The sequence below is a fragment of the Bos grunniens genome, chromosome 2, assembly GCF_055505025.1.
Source record: "Bos grunniens cultivar Pamir isolate PY7600 chromosome 2, Bosgru_T2T1.0, whole genome shotgun sequence".
NCBI classification, from domain to species: domain Eukaryota; kingdom Metazoa; phylum Chordata; class Mammalia; order Artiodactyla; family Bovidae; genus Bos; species Bos grunniens.
In genome coordinates, this window is record NC_141166.1 from 70688141 (window position 1) to 70714477 (window position 26337).

Here is a 26337-nt window from a genome sequence, read left to right on the forward strand (position 1 = left end):
TTGTTCTTTCTCCACATACACATTTTGGCCTTTAAAGCTATTTTTAGCCAATTCAATTCATTTTTGTTCATTCCCACTGCTTTCTTTTCAGAAATGGTTAAACTATCAAGAGAAGGAACAGCCAGAATTTACTATACTGACAATGAAGAACAGCTGCCTACAGGTTTATTACACTGAACTATGCAGGGATAGTCCCTAGAGGTTTTAGAATTTCAAAGTGCAACAGTTTACAAATTCTTAAGTATCTGGATATTTCTAGAGCCCCAACTGGGTCATGTATCATTATCTACAGGCCAGCTAGATTTCATAAGGGAGTTTTATTGCAAAGTTTCAGATAGTAACTTTAAAAGTGAACAAAAATTAACTCTGAAAAACCATGCTGTAAACAAAACAAAATAGATTCCAGAGGTTCAGAGTCCTTTGAGCCTCAATATCTCATAACTTTCCAAAAACCTCTCCTCTTATGGTTTCTCTTTAGGTTTTTACTGCCTTTTGTTCATAGGCTAATGCATTACCTAAATATAGATAGCCATTTTAGTATAAATTCCAAAAGCCATAAATGTTTCATAATTGAGCATATAATTTGAAGTAAGAAAGCTTTTCCACTTACTGTTGCAAATTGGAAAATACTCAAGTAATTACTCCCTTAATAGTTCAATGCTTGTAACTATATATATACTTTAGGAACATCACAAGTATCTTTTGCTCCCCAGAGTAATATCAAGGGGGGAGGGGCACAAAACAACTTCACTTGTCCAATTAACCAAATCACCCAGAGGTTTGATTCAAGATTTCTTAATGAATTCAAGATTCATTAATCCATTAATATAATACTCTGCTAAGTGGTGGGTTGTCCAGTTTTCATGATGCTTTTCACTTCAATTCAATGGCTGCAGTTAGAATGAAAAACCAGCATCTGCAAGATCAGCAAGATGATGCAAAACCTTACACTAGATGCATTTTTTTTTCTGTCTCCACAGTTTGTCTGAGGGCAGTCAATGCCAGAACACCAATAGGGAAGTGATTTTCAGTCCCAGAAAGTAGCATTCACTTGCCCTTATTCAATACATAAAAGGGCAAACAAAACACTTGATTCCGATGACCTCAAACACTTAAACAGAAAGCCACCAGCCATTTTATGGTTTTCTAAACATACTCAAAGGTAGATTGCCAGATTGTAACTCTACCACACTTTAGACTACAGCACGTATTTCCCACTAGAGTTTATATATCACAGATGTGAAGTATCGTATATACTGTTTGGGCATTTTTCAGTAATGGTACTCATATAATTGACATATGTGGGAACCTCACATGCAGAGAAAAACTTATCCTAAAGCTCAACATTTTATGTCTAGACTTGGACACAGTGCAGAAAATTCAATGCTGAAAAATATTACACTTTTGCAATTAGAGATGGTATAAATTATCCTGATAATTTGGATTCTTCATTATTTTAGTTAATTCTATATGTTTATTATGATAGGAGTCTATGCATCATTTGATATATCCTGGAGACTTCATTGCTTTTAAAAATAATTGCAGATAAATGGAAGAAAGTGTTCAGTTTATGGTCTATTTATCACTGGAGGACTCTGACAGAAGGTAGGTAAGTTCACAAGAAAGAGACTTATTGCTGAAAATTATATTCCTTTTATGATTGCAGTCTATGCAGTATTTTCAAAGGCCTTAAATATAACTCCCAAATAGTATAATCATAAAATGAGTCTTCTCAAATTTTGGAAACTCAACAAAAGGTATGCATTGTATGGAAATTAAAGACCACAATAATTAATTTTGATCCATCAGGCTGTCAGTTTCTTCTATAAAAGAGTTCCAGAGGAACCCATTACTCTCCCCACTACACAAATGCAAAGTACTTACACAGATAGTAATCTAATAAAGATAAATGGCAAGATAAGAGTAAATTCTTCAGTAGAAACCTGATTATTTATAAGTCCTCATGACCATCCCAAATAAGACAAGGAAAATGACATAATAATGAAACAGAACAGTAAAATTCTGAGTTGATCCTTTTCATTTAACCATGTCAGAAAAAGACTCAAATTTAAAACAAGCACCTGTCTTAAACAGTGTCTCCAATCACCTTACTGTTTCTGAGTTGTATGGTGGCATATATAAGGACATACATTTTTATACTTCCTCTAAACTCTTTTACACACTTTATAGTCACTTTAGTATAACTACCAGTTCAACGCTCAAATGAAGGATGCACTTTTCTTTGGAAAGAATGAGAAGTTCCAAATCCATATGACAATGAAACACTGTAAGAAAGTCTGTATTCAATTTAATATCATATGTTTCCAGCAGTTTGCAAATCCTACACCAGTTCCATCAAGAAAAACTGACACAGATCAGAAACTCTTCTAGAGGCTCACTAAACTTTGTTTCTGAAATACACCGTTGATAGATTCTAAGTCAAAAAAAGCCAAAGTCATCAAGGCAAAACAGTTATTTAGTGCAAACTACTCTCTCTATCCCACATACATATGCAAATGAACCAAAAACTACTCAGATCCACCTTCAATTCAACTCAAACCAACTAGGTATCACCACTGTCAGTGCCCTGCCATACCAATGCACATGTTTGAGGTAAATGAATAAATCTACATTCGCAGAAGCAGAGAGAAGAAAGAAAACCTGGGTCCTACCTTGATTGTTTTCGAGGGCTGACACTTGATGTGATGGGACACGCTGGCAGTTTGGTTCATGTTTCAGGACCCTGGACAGTGCACGATCCCAGGTGGAGTTCCACGATGAACTGGAGATCAGTTCTCCTTTACTGGACTTCAGCTGGGGCTGCTGCTGTTGCTGTTGCTACTGCTGTTGCTTCTGCTGCTGCTGCTTCTGCTGCTTTCTCACTCCGGAGGCTGAAACGCTGTCAGATTGGAGGGATCTGTATCTCACTTAGCCCTAAAAAAAGCATTCACTTGGTTCATCAGTCTCAAAGCTCTTGGCGATATGGAATAGAAAACTAAAGACTGTTTCAATTCACTTGCACTGTACCTTTTCAGTACTGAGATGTGACAGCTTCACAGTACAGCCAATGATCTTGGCTCTCACTCTCTTTTCAAAGGGATGAATACCAGAAAACGTACAGAAATCAATTGCAGTACCACAGTTTAAAGGGATATTCTCAACTCCCCTAATTCTAACCAGTTAATGCTTTGTTTTTAGCGTGAACTAAATCTTTCTTCTTTTTTTTTTTTCTCTGTATCCCTCTCCTGATTTTTTAAACCATAATTCATTCTCATTCTGATACTAAATCTTACTTCTTTCAGGGTAGCGTGTGAAATCAAACCATCAGTAAATGCTGAAAAGGACCTGTTGCCTAATTTAAGATTGGAGGTTTATATATCTGTATGGTAAAGGACTGGCATTCTCTACCCATATTTAAGAAATTCTGCAGTAACAGTCAGCCAAGACACTGAATCTTCTGTAAGCAGGAAGAAAGCCTATGATATATAAGAAAAGTTTTCAAATACAATAGCTATTGGATGTCATGCCAAAGTAAGAAAATGGTTTCTTTTTTCCTTTTGTTTTTATGTTTAACCATCTATTTCCCTGATGCCATATTTGTTTTTATTTCTTGGGACAGACTAGTATTGAACTCATGCCTGTCTAACTTCCCACATAGTTACCTTTCTGTTCCAAAGAACACTCTAGGCAAATATATTGTAAATAGTTATGACAAAAAGTTTCTCTAGAGTCACCAGTCTCAATTGTCACATCAGTGCTAAGATGAATTTATCCTAATTAGAAGTGAGAGATCCAGCAGGGTTGACTTAATGGAGGAAATTATTTTCCAACATGTATTATAAAGTATTAGATGTGACCTAGGCTGAGTCTGTATGTCTCATGTATTTTTGAAGATCAACACTTTTATTCATCAAAAATATATCCTGCTGGTGAAATGCCAAGTTTATAAAATTAAACTGCATGAAGCTTTCAAGAAGCTTTATGACTAGGCCCAGAACATTACAGATAAACTCTCTAGTATAAAATAAATAAACTAAAAAGTTTTGTGACATAATTTAATTACTACTTGATTTAAAAATACGTTTCTTTTTCTGTAATGGAAAGGGGATCTAAATATTCTGTACAGGAGTCTACAGATGTGTGAAGATGCCCAAGTTGCAGAGACTGATAGTTCTTGGGCACACTGGAGATAAAGATTTGACTTAATCAAGATCAGACACTAAATCAGAAAGGTTCATGGCAGGAGTATTAAAGAAATTAATGAAATATTGGGCAAAATGATGGAGCCTATAGGGAACTGGCCAAGGCCATGTCCAAGAATCTGGGGTACCAGTATTAAGGCATCACATTGGGCACAACCAAAGGACCAAGAAATCTTGTGATTCACAGTTTAATATTTTAAATCATAAGTTTGACCATCTTTGTGTCTTACATTATATTTTTTATTGCATAGGATGTTTTAATAATCCATAAATTAAAGAATTTATGTTAAAATTTTCAAACATTTTGAATTTGAAAATAATTTTTAAATATATTTGTGGGATATAGCCAAATCAGTATTTAGAAGGAATTGTTTATATTAGAAATGCAAAAGGGCACAAAATTAACAATTAATAAGTTAACTGATCTCAAGGAGTTAAAGAATGGTAAAAAATAAGATCAAATACAGTATAGGGGAGAAAATAATGAAAAGAAGGGAAGAAGTTAATGAAGTGATAAACAATACAAAGTGTATGACCCAGTGGACAAACCCACAAACCCTTAAACATGCAGTTAGCAGGGTTGATAATCTTTGAAGAATTGATGATCCCATACAAGTAGGGTTGACAGCTCCTCTTTCTTAGATGATACTTGGTAACTAGATATCTGAGGAAACTTTGAGCCTAATTATCTAGGTAGTTCAGGGAGAATGGGAGTTGGGGGTGATGGAGGCATCTGGAAGGGCAGGGTGTAAATTCAGACAGAGTTCTTCATCCACATTGGAGAACTATACAGTATGGTTAATAACCATCAATACCTCAAGGACTCTTAATCAAGGACAATGAGAGAGTCAACACTTACATGTTTACCACAAAGAAGGCACGGGAAGCTCAATTTAACCACTATAGTCACATAAGACTCCACTCCTTTCCCTCCTTTCTTCAAAACTGTCTTCCATCCCCATATAGATGGCAGTTAGAATATAAAAAAATACACTGGCATTACCATCTACAGGTAAGTGGCCAGGACCTACCTTAAATCCTTTTCCAATGCTGAATCTTACAAACAAAATAAAAAAGCTCACATTAAGAGAAAAGGGTGACTAGTATATATCACACACTCCCTTTCCATTTCTCCCAGCCTATACTATATCAAACATCAAGTCCAAAGAAAAATCAATCACTCTGAACAAAATATATGACTGAAGTCTCATTTGGGGTATAGTTTTCCCTTTCAGTTACATTGCTTTTTTAATGAATTAAAAAAATTAAAACCATTCAGTTCAGTCAGTTCAGTTCAGTCTCTCAGTCATGTCCGACTCTTTGTGACCCCATGAATCGCAGCACACCAGGCCTCCCTGTCCATCACCAACTCCTGGAGTTCACTCAAACTATTATCCATCGAGTCAGTGATGCCATCCAGCCATCTCATCCTCTGCCTTCCCTTTTTCCTCCTGCCCCCAATGCCTCCCAGCATCAGGGTCTTTTCCAATGAGTCAACTCTTCGCATGAGGTGGCCAAAGTATTGGAGTTTCAGCTTCAGCATCAGTCCTTCCAATAAACACCCAGGACTGATCTCCTTTAGGATGGACTGGTTGGATCTCCTTGCAGTCCAAGGGACTCTCAAGAGTCTTCTCCAACACCACAGTTCAAAAGCATCAATTCTTCGGTACTCAGCCTTCTTCACAGTCCAACTCTTACATCCATACATGACTACTGTAAAAACCATAGTCTTGACTAGATGGACCTTTCTTGGCAAAGTAATATCTCTGCTTTTCAATGTGCTATCTAGGTTGGTCATAACTTTCCTTCCAAGGAGTAAGCGTCTTTTAATTTCATGGCTGTAGTCACCATCTGCAGTGATTTTAGAGCCCAGAAAAATAAAGTCTGACACTGTTTCCACTGTCTCCCCATCTATTTCCCATGAAGTGATGAGACCAGATGCCATGATCTTCGTTTTCTGAATGTGGAGCTTTACTCCAAATTTTTCCCTCTCCTCTTTCACTTTCATCAAGAAGCTTTTTAGTGCCTCTTCACTTTCTGCCATAAGGGTGGTGTCATCTGCATATCTGAGGTTACTGATATTTCTCCCAGCAATCTTGATTTCAACTTGTGCTTCTTCCAGTCCAGCATTTCTCATGATGTACTCTGTATATAAGTTAAATAAGCATGGTGACAATATACAGCCTTGATGTACTCCTTTTCCTATTTGGAACTACTGTAATTTTTTAAAATTTCTATTTCAAATGTATAGATTTTTAACAATTTTGTGAAATCTTCTATCTTAATATGTTGAATTGGAATTACTGCCAGAAAAAAATAGAGATTTTTTAAAATTTAGCCAAGTGTTAGAAAACTATTAGTACTGATTAATAAAGATAAAAATTCATATATAATTATTGTAATTGGGATATATATGGTTAAATAAGTTCAGTGTGAAAACAGCTATAAAGTTTCATAAGTTTTTCACATGGTAGGATTTTTTTTTAATGTTTAGATCTATTCAGAAAACACTACACAGTGAATCATAGTGAACTAGAAACTTTAGGAAATTTAATCCAAAAGACCACTTTCAAATTTAACACTAGCAATAATCATATAAAAATATGCTATTTTCAGATTCCACAGTTCATGGCAAAGTAGAGGTGAATCCCTTCCACCCTCCTCACCAAATAATAAGGAAGATGGCTACAAATTTTAGAAAATATAACCCATGATAGTCCTTAAACAGCCATTGTTTGATCTGGGAAATGGAAATCTAGAAGTGACCTAAGGCAAATATCCCTTTAGCAAAAATATTATCTTACTATCAAATATGATGTCACTGCCTTCTCTCTCTTTAGTGCATATCCTGTTATATCTATTCCTAACCAGCTGGTCACAGTGATGATCTACTAATTGAAAACTTAGGCAATACCAAGTCTTTATCAATGAGAATGGTATTCAAAAGTATGTTAAACTGTTTCTTTGATATTTGGATTTCACTACAGGGGCTTCCCTGGTGGCTCAGACAGTAAAGAATCTACCTGCAACGCAGGAAACCCAGGTTCCATCCCTGGGTCAGGAAGATTCCCTGTAGAAGAGAATGGCTACCCACTCCAGTATTCTTTCTGGGAGAATTCCATGGACAGAGGAGCCTGGCGGGCAACAGTCCATGGGGTTGCAAGAATCAGACAAGACTGAGCGACTAACACTTTCACTTTCATTTTTCATAGAAAATCCAAGTTTCTAAATAACCATAAAGAAAATCACCTCCTCATCTTAACACCCACTCTGTTATGTCCCAGAGTTCTGCTTACCTGTCCACAGACTGATTTGCATTGCTTGCTAGAATCGGAATGCAATGTCAAATCATCAGCTTCATTGGCCTGGAATGTAAGGGTACCTAATTTCAGCTTGCTTCTTCTTTCTTCATAAATGTAATATGCTTCTTATATCTGCTCAACTTCAGATTGTTTCCTAAATTCTTTCAGGTTGATGTCAGTGGCTTCATTCTGGCCTTTAAGAATTGATCTTTCCTAGGAACCAGCAACAGAGAAGGTAATGGCACCCCACTCCAGTACTCTTGCCTGGAAAATCCCATGGATGGAGGAACCTGGTAGGCTGTAGTCCATGGGGTCACTAAGAGTCGGACACGACTGAGCGACTTCCCTTTCACTTTCATGCGTTGGAGAAGGAAATGGCAACCCACTCCAGTGTTCTTGCCTGGAGAATCCCAGGGACAGGGGAGCCTGGTGGGCTTCCGTCTATGGGGTCGCACAGAGTCGGACATGACTGAAGCGACTTAGCGGCAGCAGCAGCAGCAGGAACCAGCGAATCAGTCAAGATAGGCAAGGTTATATTGCAATAATAAATAATCTCAAAATTTTAGGGGCTTAAAATAATGAAGGCTAATTTCTCATGATGCTGTATGTCAATTGAAGATTGGCAGGGAGGTTCTTTCCAAATTAAGATAATTCAGGGTGATGGAGAGTCATCTTGGTATGAACTTCCATAATCAACAGGGCAGAAGGAAGAAAACATGGCAAATCATGCTTTCACTCAAACTTCTGCCTAATAATGAATAGCACATATTATTTCTTGCATTAAGGTGGCCAAAGCCAGTCCACATCACACTGAAGTTTAGATAATAAGGAAGTAAACTTCCAGTATATGCCTGAAGAAAAGAGGGATCAGAAGTGAACAACCCTAAGGACAAACCACAAGCTTTTTTACTGCTCTTTCTTCTATACTCAGAACCCGTATATGCAGCTGATCTCAAGATGCCAGCCCATTCATATTTAAGGTTTTGCTGCCTATGATATCTCTTCATTTGGAAGAGATGATGTAGATATAAGACAGAACTTTCTTATCCTGCACATCTTGCTATCAACAGAGCTTTCACAGAATCTTTGCCCTGGTTTTTCAGGAATAGGGCACAGACCTATAATAGTCTTTGTTTGCAGGAAAATACCACAGTTGAATGTGAGGTAAGTGGTTTGATTTTCCCTGTGCTGGTAGGTAACTACAAAGGCCAGGGACATTCGTCAGTGGCAGAGGAGGTAGGTCTGCCTACATTCCAAAACACATACTCATCCATTATGCTATACCAGTAAAAGACAGTTTGTATTATTCTAAGCATGGTAAGTCCACTAATAGAACAGTATGTGAAACTCACAATTTTTATCCTTTCAATAGGAATCATTTCAAGAACTGCTTGAAAGAACCCAAGATAGTACTATGAACTCCCAAGTAGCAATAAAATGCAAATTTATGGGGGAAAGTAACATAAATATGTAAACTTTACTTTTCTTTTATATAGCCAACTATTATATGACTGTGAAAGTATTAGTCGCTCAATGCTGTCCAACTCTTTTGTCACCCCATGGCCTGTGGCCTGCCAGGCTCCTCTGTTCATGGAATTCTCTTGGCAAGAATACTGGAGTGGGCAGCCATTTCCTTCTCCAGGGGGTCTTCCCAACCCAAGGATGGAACCGGGTCTTCTGCACTGCAGGCAGATTCTTTACCATCTGAGTCGCCAGGGAAGCCCCCATATGTCCACAATCTACCTGTCCAGAATCATGTCATATCATATTACAACTAAACAATATGTTGAAGAAATTACGAAGGTGGTAATTTAGAAAGTCATGTATGTATGTCAGTCTCATCTGAGAAGCACTTGTCTTACATTTTTGATGTATTAATGTCTTCCAATTTAAATAATGAAGCATTTTATTGTTCTCATTCAGGACAGGATATATTGCCTAAAGCCAGATGGATGTGAGAGATTAGAACCCTTAAGTGAGATTGTTGTCTAGTCTATGCCACTGATTCTCTCAAGCTGACTCCCCATTCCCCTATTCAATAAAAACCATCACAACAGTCACTGTTTTGTTGTTCATTTAGTCAGTCACGTCTGACTGTTTGGGACCCCATGGACTGCAGCATGCCAGGCTTCCCTGTCCTTCACTATCTACTGGAATTTGCTTAAACTCAAGTCCATCGAGTCGTTGATGCCATCCAAGTACATAATACAAATATCAGATTGACTTACACTCTTGACAGCTTTCAGCCCCCCATCCTTCATCAACCAGAGAAAAACATGAACATCTCAGAAACTATTTCTTACCCAAAGTAGAGTTCCACACCAATGAAAAGACCTAACATTATCTCTGCTAATGTTATTCAGTCCTTTGCTTTCATTTTCAATAATGACATTTATGTTTTGTAGAATAATTCTCTTTGCAAAACTGCCAGCTTAAAATATGATCCAAACCCTAAATTTATAGAATACCAAAATAAATAGCCACAATTCCCTCATGAGAGATTTCTGTAGCTCTCCTCACCTTAGTTCTCTTGTTGAAATAATTCAGCAAACAGGGACCCCAAAAGTACCATAGAAATGTCCAGTTCTATATACAGATGCTTCCCTGAATAAATAGAATACATAGAAATAAACACTGGAGGTAACTCCTCATGTAAGCGTAAAAATTTCTGCTTCTCAATTGCTGACAAACGCCTTCAATAAATTCTCTCCATGACCAAAGTCACATATCACTGTAAAGACAGAGATGCATACATAAAACTCACTGTATTATAGTTCCCCAGACACCCAGAAACAGACTTCTTCATCCAGTTCAGCTATTAGTGACAGGAGTCCCCCAAGCCACACTACTATTCTAAAGTTCCAGGACCTGACTATTTGAAGTTTGTCTACAGCTCCCTGGTCACCCATTTGTCCTTTTTCTCAATCCTTCCTGTTCTGAGGTCTATCCCAACTTGTATGACCTACAAGGAGTTCACATTTAAGACAGATAATCAATGGACACAACAAAGCAGTTATTATTATTATAGAGAGAGCTTTGGCAAGCATTCAGACCTGGACCCCACTGCATGTCTCACACTTCCAACAAAATACAGTGGAGCCATGGATTTCCAGGACATTGTACCCTTTCTCTCATACTGTAAACAGATATTCAACTCAGGTGACTAACTTCTATGCTTGTAGCAAGAAAGAGATGCCATCACACCTGTGTTTCAGTGTTTCGCCTATTATGTAAAAGAACAAAGTGGTCACATGGAAATTTTGTTCTAGTTCAACAAAATTATTGTTTAGAAGACAAGTCTTTCATAATAAATCCAAGCAGAAGTCTCAAACAAGTTAAATGCTTGTAATCTTTGGGAAGTACAACTACAGGATCCAAATTAAAACTCCTCTTCCATCCTGGCCAATGTGTCACTCCAGGAGGATCCTAAAATCAAAGTTAAAATGACTAAGCTTGAACTTCTGCAAAAAGATTTGGAAAATGCTGATATTATCCCCTTCCTGCCATTCCCAATCACTACATATCCTTCCATGATTATTTAAGATGCTCTCTTTCCTCTAGTTTTTTTTCCTGATTTGCCCAAATAAAGCTGAGCTCTTCCTCCTCACATTTTATCTTTACCACTTTTATGATATTAATCTACATTCTGATTTTTTTCAGTAACTTAGTTCTGTATTATTTTTATGTCATTAATTTGCCTATAAGTTCTTTGAGGGATATGATTACAACTCAAAATTCCTCATACACCATGAAATAAATACTTCAGTGAAGACTATGTACACAGAAGTTTGATAATTGACTGCTATTTAATTAATAATAAGGTAAAATCTGTTCATTAAGTTTAGCAACAAATAAGTCACATTTAACTTGGCTCAGAGCACTTTTGTGAAATGATAGACGAGATATGAGATTTCAGTGGGTCAAAAGGTGAATAAAAGGTGAGAAAATAGACATGGAGAATATAAACCATTCTTATGAAACTCAGAGAATATGTACAAACAAAGAGAAATATGTACGTGGACAAGGTAATAGCACCATATAAATAAAAATTATTACTATTAAACCATGACGTCTATATTAACTACTAAATTTTTCTTTTCTCTAAAAATATTACTAAATCTTTCTATCCTCTTCCCCTAACAAATATATCAGATATGAGTCAGCATGGGAACCAAACAGCAGATGTAGTACTGAGCTTATTAGAAAATTTAAGCAAAATACAGTGTCTGCAGTAATAGCTAAAAGGGTGCAGCAACACCAAAGAAGCTGAATTTTGTTCTAAATTTTGCAAAAAAAAACCTCCACGAGTTCTTCTACAGGATTCTTGCTTTTATTCTATAAAAGTTTATTGTAATTAGGTACTAAGCTGGCTCAAAATTACTGTTAGTTTCTTTTGTGTCATAAAAAGATCCTAGAATGATGTTTCCCACTGAGAAATTTTTATACAAGGACTGCTTGAACTCTAACAGTTTCCAACACAATAGTTAAAGCATTCATTGATTGACAGAGAAAATGTTTACCTACTATGGTCTAACAATATGCTAGGCACTGACAGTTCAAAAGTGAGAAATAGCAATCCTCTTCATTGAACTCACCTTCGAATATGGGGAAGACAAAGTCAAATGGTAGTGTCAAATATGATGCAACTACCTCTAAGGTTCTGTGGACAAAAAACCTTCTGGGAGAATGTGCCACATAAGTTGAGTTGTAAAAGTTGAGACATGAAGAGCCAGGTAGGGAAGTCAAAAGAAACAGGAAACACCAATGCAGCAATTTTCAGAGGAAATCTGAGGGGATGGGGTAAAGATTACTGGTGGCAAGATCATTCTATACGAGGATGAGATTTCTATCTCCAATGATATTAGAAAGAAAGAGGCTCATGTGAAGTCAGTTGCAAGTCTTTCTCTGTATCAAGATGGGCATTTGAGTACAGGAACAGATACTATACTAAATAGGAGTTAGCATATTCTGCTGAGAATAAATGAGGCAGGGGACCTGGGCTAGAGAAGAGTAACAAAAGGTTGAAAGAGCTACAGAGAAGAATTGAGCACAAGTGGACCAAGGATAAACAAAAAGAAGGTAGGATGGGGTGGGAGATGGAAGCAGGGGTTCAGGAGGGTGGGGACATATGTATTCCTGTGGCTGATTCATATTGATGTATGGCAGGAACAAACACAATATTGTAAAGCAATTATCCTCCCATAAAAATTTTATTAAAAAGATATACTAAAGAAATGCCTATTATTCAGGTCCTCCGCCCATTTTATAATTGAGTTGTTGATATAAAATCACTACGTCATACACCTGAAACTAATATTGTAAGTTGATTATACTGCCGTTTTTTTTTTTTTTTTAAAGGAAAATAAATTGTCCAATCCTCTGGCTATGAAGTAAAATGAAATGGAGACCTGTTTGTCAAAATAGGGGGGAAATAGATATAATAGAAGAATAAGGGTCCAGTTGAAAAGACCACAGCAGTAATTCCAGAGTGGTTTTGGATAAGTACCAAGGCCATCTTCGTAGAGGACCAGCACCCTGTGTGGCATGGGTTTAAAGGTCACCAGAGCTTCATGTTCTTACTCCATTTTCACTGGTGGCCTGAAATGTCCGTACTACTTATTTAGGTGCTTAAGGCATTTCAGGTCTCCCTTCAATATAAAGAAGAGCAAACACAGAGAAAGATATCAAACTGAATACATGAATTTCATTTTGCTGCCTCCAGAAAATCCACCCGATAAATAAAAAGGTATTTTTAATTACAGTAACTTCTCATAAAATTATGCTACTTACATTAATACATAATGGTATGTTATTTTGTCTCTTCAGCAAATTAACAAATGTTACTTTTTTAAATATCTCAGTTTTAATTTCCAATTAATCCACATCAATAGATATATATATATATACATTATAAACAATAAATTATTGTTCTTTGGCTTCCCAAGTTAAAAAAAATGTTAAGATTAAAGAGTTTTGTTCTTCAACCAAAATGTTTAAGAGTTACTAGTTTAGGAACTTCCCTGGTGATCCAGTGGCTAAAACTCCACACTCCAAAATGGGGAACCCAGGTTCAATCCCTGGTGAGAGAAGTAGATCCCACATGCGTCAACTAAAAGATCCTTCATGCTGCAACAAAAAGTGAAGATCCTGCGTGTCGCAGCTAAGACCTAGGATAGCCAACTAAAGAATTAAAAGATATATGTTAAACAGAAGAATCACTGATTTAGGGTAAGGAGCCAAGTAGATATGGGGCTCATTCAGGTTTCTTTTTTTTTGATAATGTCAGGTGTTATATAAGTGCATAACCTACTACTCATCCAGCCCCCTAGTTTATAGATGAGAAAGTTGAAATTTAAAGACAGTAAGGCAGCTAGTTAGGGTGAAGCCTGAGATGACACAGCAATGAGTGCAAAGTCAGTTTAAGAGCCTCTGTCTCTTGTCCTCTCCCCTCAAGGCCAAAGCCGCTGTTTCTGTGCCATACCGGATCCTCAACCTCAGTTTCCCCACCTGCATGTCATGTTTTATGAATGGATATTATAATGGACATGGGGTGTGTGTGTGTATGTGTGTGTGCAAAATTTTTCCAGAAACAGCCATCTTTGGCTTCCAGTTTTCACTCCTCAGAAAATTTGTCCTCATAAGCCTCTAACAAGGACAAAAAAACCCAGGTACCCATTCCTCCTAGTTAGAGCTAAAGAGGATAGAGGTAGACATACAAACAAAACACGTTTCTCTTTATGGGATTTCAAACTGGAAAGCAGAAAATATAGTCACTGTCTACTGGGAACTTAAACCAGAAAAACTGAACAGTAGGGATCGGGGCTAGGGCAACCATATCTGGCTGAGCCTTGTCAAGCCCAAGAAAATGTGAACGGAAGTGGAGGATACTCAGAGAAACTCAGGGGGATAAAATGGTTCCCAATTCTCCAGTTTCTGATTCCAGGACGCTGTAAGGCCCAACAAGGCTTCTTTATTTTGGTTTCATAAGGTTTTCTTTAATTTGTCAATATTGCTTTATCTATTTCAATTAGGTCTTCATTACTCACAACTCTGACATTATGTGAGGACAAAGGCGCTCACTGAAGTATCCCCTACCTTGGTCATGATGAAGGGCAGCTGAGGAGTGTGTGGTGAGAGCAGGCAGAGCATAGACCAAGAGCAGTGGCTAGAGCCCAGCACTCTGCAGAGAGAACAGAGATATATGTTCCAGTTGGCAATATGAGAAACCACATCAGAGATCTGTAATTTGGACCTAAAATGTAGTGGCCACTTTCACTGAAAAACTGGATTTAGATATACTGATAACACATTACAAGGTCTTCATAAACAATTATTAAATTAAAAACTGAAAGTATGACCCACTTGTTGCCAACTCTGGCTAAATGTTAACATCATCTGGAAAGCCCCTTATCCAAAACTTCTTATTCAGTTGGCCTAAGGTGAGATTCATGTAAAAGTTTTCTTTTTAAGAGCCTCCCCTCACCCGCCACCACCAACTGATGTTAGTGTGAGATGGTGAAAGCACACAAGGACCCCAGAGGAGGAACTCCATAGGAAAAAAAAAAAAAAAAAAAACACGGAAATTTCTAGCTACCTGTTGTAATTCAGAAACAGAAGGTAAATGTGTTGTAAAAGAGAAAAAGACATCTTCCTGGATAAACACCTTTTTCCAACAACACAAGAGATGACTCTACACATAGACATCACTAGATGGTCAATACCAAAATCAGATTGATTATATTCTTTGCAGCCAAAGATGGAGAAGCTCTATACAGACAGAAGAAACAAGACTTGGAGCTGACTATGGCTCAGATCATCAGCTCCTTATTGCAAACTTCAGGCTTAAACTGAAGAAAGTAGGGAAAACCATTAGGCCATTCAGGTGTGACCTTAATCAAATCCCTTATGATTATACAGTGAAGGTGATGAATAGATGCAAGGGTTTAGATCTGGTAGACAGAGTGCCTGAAGGACTATGGATGGAGGTTCATAACATTGTACATGAGGCAGTGACCAAAACCATCCCAAAGAAAAAGAAATGCAAGAAGGCAAAGTGGTTGTTTGAGGAGGCTTTTCAAATAGCTGAGAAAAGAAGAAAAGCAAAAGGTAAGGGCGAAAGGGAAAGATATAACCAACTAAGTTCTAGAAATTTTTTTAAGAAGGAGCTTAAACACTGGAGCAGTCAACCAGCAAAAAGTTAAGAAAGAGTGTCAAATCAATGAGAATTCCAAAGAGGAAAACACTAGAAAGAATGGAGAAAGTAGCTGTGCTAGCAACTCAAGTAATATCAAGTAATAAAGTATTTTCATCAGGATATGGCTGAAATGTCAGAAACAATGTAACCCCCATTACAGACTAGTGTTTATTGTTTTTGAAAGCTCCTTCTCAAGCGTTATGTTAAATGTGCTTGAAAATAGCAAGGGAATCATATGGGATGTGGCTCTGACTTCTGGTTTATAGGGACTCAAACCCTCGTAAATGTAAAATTATCTTTTAAAATATGGTTCTGATATGATGGGGCCTTCTCAAACATAAGAATTTTACATGCACCCACACACACAAAGGCATAAGACTTTGGACAGTTGTTACTGGTATCAACTAAAAGTGATCTTATTTACAAAGCAGAAATACAGACACAGAGGTAGAGAACAAAGGTGTGGATACCAAGAGGGAAAGTGGGGCTGGGATGAATTGGGAGGTTGAGATTGACACATATACACTATTGATACTGTGTATAAAATAGATAACTAATGAGAACCTACTGTATAACTCAGGGAACTCTACTCAATGCTCTGTGGTGACCTAAATGGGAAGGAAATCCAAAAAGGAGATAAATGTATACATATAGCTGATTCACTTTGCTGTGCAGTAGAACCTTAACACAACGATGTAAAGCAACTATATTCCAATAAAAAAAATTAATAAAATTTAAAAATAAAAGCTTTGTGTTCATCCACAAGAAGGTGTGGCACTTAAGGTCAATGAAACAATGATTAAAATCTCTACCCCTACCCAGCCAGGGATAAGAGGGGTATTAGATTCCAGGCAAATCTCTTCACTATCTTTGGCTCACCAGACAAAGTCTGCAGAATGATACAGAGTCTGCAGTTCACCTTTTTTATACCTAAAGACATAGAAGATGATGGGGCTCCAAAGTAAACCTCAAAACACACTGATTCTGCATTTATGGGGCCAAGGAGATAGGGAACATAAAGTGGACTTAAAACAGCATATTGTGATCAGATTTTCAGTTGTTCTGTGTCACTGGGAATGGCAGAGTAAAAAGAACAGCCCTGATATCAATAATGAATGTCTACCTGAGAACTCCAGTAAGCTATAAGGATTAAATAACACTAAGGAAGAAAGGCAAAGTCTAGAAGACACTTTCTCTCTTGCTGTTTCTCTCTGGCAAAATGCCCAGGCCATTTGGTTTTTCTTTGCTTCACTTCCATGCCAGCCTATCCTCACCTCTATAGAAATCTGTTCAAATGGCAGGGTAATTGAGATCTTATAGGAGTTAAAAAAATTATTTCAAGTCTTTGAATTTCTCTCTGGCCAAAATACATAACTTGAAAGTTGAGGAATCCATCCTTCATGCTATTTCATATCCAGATGTGGACTCCCTATTGATTAGAAGATAGCAGAAAATGAAATAAACTTCCATGGTGTCACAACTATGAATCTCCCAGTACATACAGCACTTTGTACATGTGACTTATAGGAACCATACAAGATCTGCCAAGTAAAACTCATTTTACAAATGAATAATTTGAGACTCTGAGAGGTTAATGTGCCTGAGGATTTGTAAACATCAGAGCTGCTAAACTCCAGAGAAAGTATCGAAACCCAGTTCTGTTTGGCACCAAAACCTTCTCCATTATTCAGGTCTTTTATCAGTGGACAGCAAATCAGAGTGAATTTCCCAGCATCACTTTCTCCTCACCATTGTTTGGTGCTGACATGTGATAGAAGATTAATCTAGGTTGGTTGAATGAAAGCGTTAGTGACCCTTGACACTGAGATATGACCCCCAAAAAGCAGGTAAGTTGCAGGAAGAAGACAATCACAAGACCACAGAGTGAAAACCTCTAAGATTTCCATGAATGGTTTTGCCTGACTGCCAGCCCACCTGGTTGAAGTGCTGCACCAGTCACTTTGGCAGGTATCCTGCAGTTTGTCTCAGCTGTCTTTTGGCTTTTTGAGACAGCAAATAATGGTGCTTTTAACTTGAAAATCTGCTACCGATAAATAAGCCCTGGTTGAGAAATGTAGCTACTCAACTAGTATTGTTGTTGGATTACAAAATTTTAGAACAGATTTGGTTGTGGTCTGTGTCTGCAATTTATCTAACAAGGACAGGGAAACTGCAGAGGGAGCTTTGGTTGAATGTTTCAGAGCATTTTAATCCACAAAGCTTAATTTCCACACTGCTCCCAGCACAGAGAAGCCTCTGCAACCCTGATGTATTCAGCAGTAGCAGTTTGTCCTGCCCCTGCTCTTCAGTCCCTAGGGTTTTCTCTCTTCCTTTTCTTTTTAACATTTGATTTTGTAGTAGGTTATAACTGATTAACAATGCTGTGAACAGGTGAACAATGCTTCATTTCAGGTGAACAGTGAAGGAACTCAGCTGTATATATACATGCATCCATTCTCCCCCAAACTCCCCTCCCCTCCAGATTACTACATAACACTGAGCAGAGTTCCCTGTGTCATAGAGAAAGTACTTGTTGAAAAGATGGAGTGAAGGGATAGTCTGGCAGTCTGGAATGGGCATGTACATACTGTTATATTTTAAATGGATAACTAACAAGCACCTACTCTTACTCTTTCTTTACATCCATCCGCTTGTCCCATTCCTCTCAGCCTAGGTGCTGGAATGTTTTTCCCCTTTCAAGAAGAAAATAGTCAAAAAACTTAACAATGGGTTTAATGTCTCTTCCTTTTGTCTAACATTAGCTAGGTGTTCTCTTTGCCCCCGGACCTCTTCCTGTCCAGACAGATGCAGTCACCAGAGGCAAAGCCACAGGGAAATGTCCTTCAAGTAGAGAAGTATTTCAATACTGGGAGACTCATGATAATGCATACTGGTTGAATATCAGTCCTGTCTTTTCCAAAACTAGATAGAGGCTGCCACTATCTATGTGGATCTATTCTGTCCTCCCTTTTCCTTTTTTGCTACTCCTCTTTTTTCAAAACTGAGCTTGTTAAGAATATATCACTCCTCTGCTTTCTTTTTTACAGAAGCTAGAGTGCTTTTATATTATACAATCCTTGGACCAAGGGAGGTACTCAGAATGAACCGGTGTTATGGGAATTGGAGGCATAAGCTCTGGTGAGGTTACACACTTCTGTGTAGGATAACCTGGATGAATATGTCAGGAACTGGTCTTCATTTACCCTTTTCCTACCCTTGCAAGGAATTACCGTGTTTCAGCTATCTATAGAAACTGGCAACATTCTTGATAGAAATAAGCAATGTGGATCACAGTGATGAATTTAGAAGTAAAACCAGAACTTAAAAAGCTTGTGCCACATCCAGATGCAAACAATGTTGTGGAGGATTTCAAATCTCAAAATTATATAATTTTTAGAACATGATTAAGGTCAATAGAAGTGATGATTAAAGATGTTTAGAAGTGAAGCTTTGAGGAAGATACAAGATGTATAGCCATGTCCCAGGTCTCCATTTTCAATCTCAATGACCAGCAGCAAAGTGTGAAGGCCTCTACGACCAAAGGCAAAGAGAAACAGGAGGAGGCACAAAATTTCATATTGAAAACTCTAAAACATTTGTCACCCCAGCTTCTGATAATGCATGTGTGCTAAGTCATTTTAGTCATGTCCAACTCCTTGTTACCCTATGGACTGTATCCCACCGAGCTCCTCTGTCCATGGGATTCTCCAGGCAATAACACTGGAGTTGGTTGCTCTGCCCTCCTCCAGGGGATCTTCCCGACCTAGGGATCAAACCCACGTCTCTTCTGTCTCCTGCATTGACAGGTGGGCTCTTCACCACTAGGGCCACCTGGGAAGCCCAGCTTCAGATAATGTTGGGACATAAACTTCTAAAAGTGCTATGATTTAAGAAAACCGTAGCTGTACGTACAAAAGCAGGAAATAGATCTCTACAAAAAAAAAAAAAATGTGTTAAAATAATGAAACATACTGGATTTTTTTCATTGATTAAAGTCTACATTTCCCCCCCAAAAGTAAAATCTACACTATAGATCTCAGCTCTTTTTTAAAAGTGTTACTTTATTTTTTATTTTTGGCCACATACTTTGCAGGGTCTTAGTTCTCTGACCAGGGACCAAACTTGGCCCTTGGCAATGTTAGCATGGAATCTTAACCACTGACTGTCAAGGAATCCCCCTCTACTCTGTTTTAGTAAATATGCCAAATATCCAATCCAAGGGGCATCCACCCCATCTTACTGATAGTTGAACAAATTTATTATTTAAAGTCAGTTCAGTTCAGTTGCTCAGTCGTGTCCAACTCTTTGCAACCCCATGAACCGCAGCACGCCAGGCCTCCCTGTCCATCACCAACTCCCGGAGTTTACCCAGACTCATGTCCATTGAGTTGGTGATGCTGTCTAACCATCTTATCCTCTGTCATCCCCTTCTCCTCCTCCTTCAATCTTTCCCAGCATCAGGATCTTTTCAAATGAGTTAGCTCTTCGCATCAGGTGGCCAAAGTATAGGAGTTTCAGCTTCAACATCAGTCCTTCCAATGAACACCCAGGACTGATCTCCTTTAGGATGGACTGGTTGGATCTCCTTGCAGTCCAAGGGACTCTCAAGTCAGATTTGTGTTTAAAAAAGAGGAAGCAACATCATCTGATTATCATTAAGCCAGCTCAGGATGGATGTAGATAATGTTTTCATCTGTGAGACATAATTATAGGGTGCCAGGATGAGCCATTCTGGGCACTGATTCACCAGGCACAATCCCAAACACTGGGACTTTGGTGTTATAGTATGACAAGTTGTACAATGAAGAGTCATTCTTTGGGGACTTTCTATTACTCTCTTTATAAATCATAAATGCACTTACTATGGTACAATTCATTAAAAATATTTTACCCATGTATCATTTCCTCTGAATATGAGACAGAGAGACGAAAACGTATGCCTTAAACTTTTGTCCTAGAAAACAGGATATGAACGAAGATAAAAATGGCGGAAAGAAAGAATTTCTTCTATTCTTAAAATTTTTATATAGGGCTGGATTTGTTCACATTTTCAACAAATATACACTAACTATATTCTGTAACTTTTGACAAAAGAAATCTGAAAAGAAAAGATCGTTCCTATGCTTTTGGAATGTTAGTGGCTTATCCGTTGCACAAACCTTGCCCTGCCTAAGGTAAGGTTTTCACTGCTGATCCCTCATACAACTCTTAAGAACTATGAATTTGAATCCTATTCTAACTTAAAATATTTTACATAAAAAGAGCTGGAAAATCACATAGGGCAAACTCTGAATATGAGAGGAAAAGAAATAAAGTGGTAAGTCACTTGTCTATGAAACACTCTCTTAAGTCATTCAACGAACTTTCTTTAGTGTCCATTCATTTGATCAAAAATTAAAAGTTTGTTGGAACTACAATTATTAGTTCACTACATACTTTCTTACGTAGGACATACCTCGTACAAATTTATTTCATATCAATAATATGGCTGACTTAATTCTAAATATATCCATACTCATACACCCAAACTTTTAGGCAGAAATAGGTTGTCCTAGTTCATGGACAAAGAAATTGAGACTCAGAGAAGTGAAGTGGTAATATATTCAAACTCAGATCTTCTGCCTTCCAATCATGGTCTTAGAATTTATCCCACGAGACCAGAGACATTTTCTCCTAAATTTCTAGTTCAATACTTTTTTCTACTAATTCATAGTGATCAGTTTATCAATGTGGATTGCTTATATCCTCAGTTTTAAATATTATATTAAAGAGCTCAGAACTATTTCCTTGATCAAGATCTGATACGTACTTGGCAAGCCCTATTACTTAATCATCTCTCATGACTTCATCTTCTCATGAAGGAGAAAAAAAAAAAAGCTCATTAGAGGGAATTTTTCAATATTCTCTGATATCTAATTAAAACAAGAATTAAAAATCATAACACTGACTAATGTTTATGTGGAGGAAAATAACTTAACCTCTGAACTACTGATATTTATCATTCTGGGTGACCTCTCAAGATGAATTTGGCCAAAAATAGGACTAATAAGAAGTGTATTTGCGTTGCTTTTTGTTTCTTCACAAATCTTTCTAAAGACCTTGAACACCTGTTAGATACAGGATACCATGTCTTATGATAGAGATTACTACAAAAGGTATTTTGTTGAACCTAGAATAAAAAATACACTTTCTGTTTAAAATTACAACTTCCTTGTCATTATATCTTACAGGGATGTTATGGACTGAATTTTGGCCCCTAAAATTCATATGTTAAAGCCCTAATCCCTAATGTGATTATTTAAAGATAGAGACTCAGTTCAGTTCAGTTCAGTTCAGTCATTCAGTTGTGTCCGACTCTGTAACCCCATGAATCACAGCACGCCAAGCCTCCCTGTCCATCACCATCTCCAGGAGTTCGCTCAAACTCACATCCATTGGGTCGGTGATGCCGTCAAACCATGTCATCCTCTGTCATCCCCTCTTCCTCGTGCCCCCATCCCTCCCAGCATCAGGGTCTTTTCCAATGAGTCAACTCTTCGCATGAGGTGGCCAAAGTACTGGAGTTTCAGCTTCAGCATCATTCCTTCCAAAGAAATCCCAGGGCTGATCTCCTTCAGAATGGACTGGTTGGATCTCCTTGCAGTCCAAGAGACTCTCAAGAGTCTTCTCCAACACCACAGTTCAAAAGCATCAATTCTTTGCCACTCAGCTTTCTTCACAGTCCAACTCTCACATCCATACATGACCACTGGAAAAACCATAGCCTTGACTAGACGGACCTTTGTTGGCAAAGTAATGTCTCTGCTTTTCAATGTGCATTCTAGGTTGGTCATAACTTTCCTTCCAAGGGGTAAGCATCTTTTAATTGCGTGGCTGCAGTCACTGTCTGCAGTGATTTTGGAGCCCAGAAAAATAAAGTCTGACACTGTTTCCATTGTTTCCCCATCTATTTCCCATGAAGCAATGGGGCCAGATGCCATGATCTTCGTTTTATGAATCTTGAGCTTTAAGCCAACTTTTTCACTCTCCACTTTCACTTTCATCAAGAAGCTTTTTAGTTCCTCTTCACTTTCTGCCATAAGGGTGGTGTCATCTGCATATCTGAGGTTATTCATATTTCTCCCAGCAATCTTGATTCCAGCTTGTGCTTCCTCCAGCCCAGCGTTTCTCATGATGTACTTTGCATATAAGTTAAATAAGCAGGTTGACGATATACAGCCTTGACGTAGCCTTTTTCCTATTTGGAACCAGTCTGTTGTTCCATGTCCAGTTCTAACTGTTGCTTCCTGACCCGCATATAGGTTTCTCAAGAGGCAGGTCAGGTGTTCTGGTATTCCCATCTCTTTCAGAATTTTCCACAGTTTCTTGTGATCCACACAGTCAAAGGCTTTGGCATAGTCAATAAAGCAGAAACAGATGTTTTTCTGGGACTCTCTTGCTTTTTCCATGATCCAGTGGATGTTGGCAATTTGGTCTCTGGTTCCTCTGCCTTTTCTAAAACCAGCTTGAACAACTGGAAGTTGATGGTTGAAGCCTGGCTTGCAGAATTTTGAGCATTACTTTACTAGCGTGTGAGATGAGTGCAATTGTGCAGTACTTTGAGCATTCTTTGGCATTGCCTTTCTTTGGGATTGGAATGAAAACTGACCTTTTCCAGTCCTGTGGCCACTGCTGAGTTTTCTAAATTTGCTGGCATATTGAGTGCAGCACTTTCACAGCATCATCTTTCAGGATTTGGAATAGCTCAACTGGAATTCCATCCCCTCCACTAGCTTTGTTCATAGTGATGCTTTCTAAGGCCCACTTGACTTCACATTCCAGGATGTCTGGCTCTAGGTGAGTGATCACACCATGGTGATTATCTTGATCCATGAAGATCTTTTTTGTACAGTTCTTCTGTGTATTCTTGCCACCTCTTCTTAACATCTTGTGCTTCTGTTAGGCCCATACCATTTCTGTCCTTTATCGAGCCCATCTTTGCATGAAATGTTCCCTTGGTATCTCTAATTTCCTTAAAGAGATCTCTAGTCTTTCCCATTCTGTTGTTTTCACCTATTTCTTTGCATTGATCACTGAGGAAGGCTTTCTTATCTCTTCTTGCTATTCTTTGGAGCTCTGCATCCAGATGTTTATATCTTTCCTTTTCTCCTTTGCTTTTCACTTGGACCCCACATCCAAAGTAAGAGAAACCCAAGTAAGACGGTAGCTGTTGCAAGAGGGCATCAGAGTTCAGACACACTGACCATAATCACAGAAAACTAGTCAATCTAATCACACTAGGACCACAGCCTTGTCTAACTCAATGAAACTAAGCCATGCCCTGTGGGGCCACCCAAGATGGATGGTTTGTGGTGGAAAGGTCTGACAGAATGTGGTCCACTGGAGAAAGGAATGGCAAATCACTTCAGTATTCTTGCCTCAAGAACCCCATGAACAGTATGAAAAGGCAAAATGATAGGACACAGAAGAGGAACTCCTCAGGTCAGTAGGTGCCCAATATGCTACAGGAGATCAGTGGAGAAATAACTCCAGAAAGAATGAAGGGATGGAGCAAGAGCAAAAACAATACCCAGTTGTGGATGTGACTGGTGATAGAAGCAAGGTCCGATGTTGTAAAGAGCAATATTGCATAGGAACCTGGAATGTTAGGTCCACGAATCAAGGCAAATTGGAAGTGGTCAAACAGGAGATGGCAAGAGTGAACGTCGACATTCTAGGAATCAGCAAACTAAAATGGACTGGAATGGGTGAATTTAACTCAGATGACCATTATATCTACTACTGCGGGCAGGAATCGCTTAGAAGAAATGGAGTAGCCATCATAGTCAACAAAAGAATCCAAAATACAGTACTTGGATGCAATCTCAAAAATGACACAATGATCTCTGTTCGTTTCCAAGGCAAATCATTCAATATCACCCCTATGCCCCAACCAATAACACTGAAGTAGCTGAAGTTGAACAGTTCTATGAAGACCTACAAGACCTTTTAGAACTAACATCCAAAAAAGTTGTCCTTTTCATTATTGGGGACTGGAATGCAAAAGTAGGAAGTCAAGAAACACCTGGAGTAACAGGCAAATTTGGCCTTGGAATACAGAATGAAGCAGGGTAAAGGCTAATAGAGTTCTGCCAAGAGAATGCACTGGTCATAGCAAACGCCCTCTTCCAACAACACAAGAGAAGACTCTACACATGGACATCACCAGATGGTCAACACCAGAATCAGACTGATTATATTCTTTGCACCCAAAGATGGAGAAGCTCTATACAGTCAGCAAAAGCAAGACCAGGAGCTGACTGTGGCTCAGATCATGAGCTCCTTATTGCCAAATTCAGACTTAAATTGAAGAAAGTAGGGAAAACCACTAGACCATTCAGGTATGACCTAAATCAAATCCCTTATGATTATACAGTGGAAGTGAGAAATAGATTTAAGGGCCTAGATCTGATAGATAGAGTGCCTGATGAACTATGGGCTGAGGTTCATGACATTGTACAGGAGATAGGGATCAAGACCATCCCCATGGAAACGAAATGCAAAAAAGCAAAATGGCTGTCTGGGGAGGCCTTATAAATAGATAAAGCCTATAAGGAGGGAATTAAGGTTAGATGAGGTCATAAGGGCGGACCTGTGACACAGTAGGATTTGAGTCCTTATAAGAAGAGACACAAGATATTTTGCTCTCACTCTTGTCTCTGCACATGCATACAGTAAGGTGGATGCTGCCTGCAAGACAAGATAGGAGTTCTCAGAAGGAAACTTGCCAGCATCCTGATCTTAGACTTTCCAGCCTCCAGGACTATGAGAAAATCAATTTCCTTTTTTGAAAGCATGCAGTCTATGATATTTTGTTTTGGTAGCCCAAGTAGTTGTGCTGGAGAAGATTCTTAAGAGACCCTTGGAAAGCAAGGATATCAAACCAGTCAAGCTTAAAGGTAATCAACCCTGAATATACTCTTTGGAAGGGCTGATGCTGAAACTGAAGTTCTAGTACTTTGGCCACATGATGCAAAGAGCCAACTCATTGGAAAAGATCCTGATGATGGGAAAGATTGAAGGCAGGAGGAGAAGGGGGCAACAGAGGATGAGATGGTTGAGTGGCATTACCAATTCAATGGACATGAACTTGAGCAAACTCCAGGAGATGGTGAGGGACAGGAAAGCCTGGAGTTCTGAAGTTCATGGGGTCACAAAGAGTCAGGCACGACTTGATGATGGAACAACAACAAAGCCCAAGTAGATTAATATAAGGGAATATGAATGTTCATTTAGATGAACAGATAATTTTGAGCAAAACTACATTTGGGTAGGTAAATTGAAAGTTGCTATTCTGGGCATAAAGCTTTGTTCCAACCGATAACTAGTTATGAGAATGATGGATTAACTTCTGACCTATGTAACATGCAAATTTCACTCATTTGCACTTTCAGTTCAGTTCAGTTGCTCAGTCGTGTCCCACTCTTTGCGACCCCATGAATTGCAGCACACCAGGCCTCCCTGTCCATCACCAATGCCCAGAGTTCACTCAGACTCACGTCCATCGAGTCAGTGATGTCATCCAGCCATCTCATCCTCTGTCGTCCCCTTTTCCTCCTGCTCCCAATCCCTCCCAGCATCAGAGTCTTTTCCAATGAGT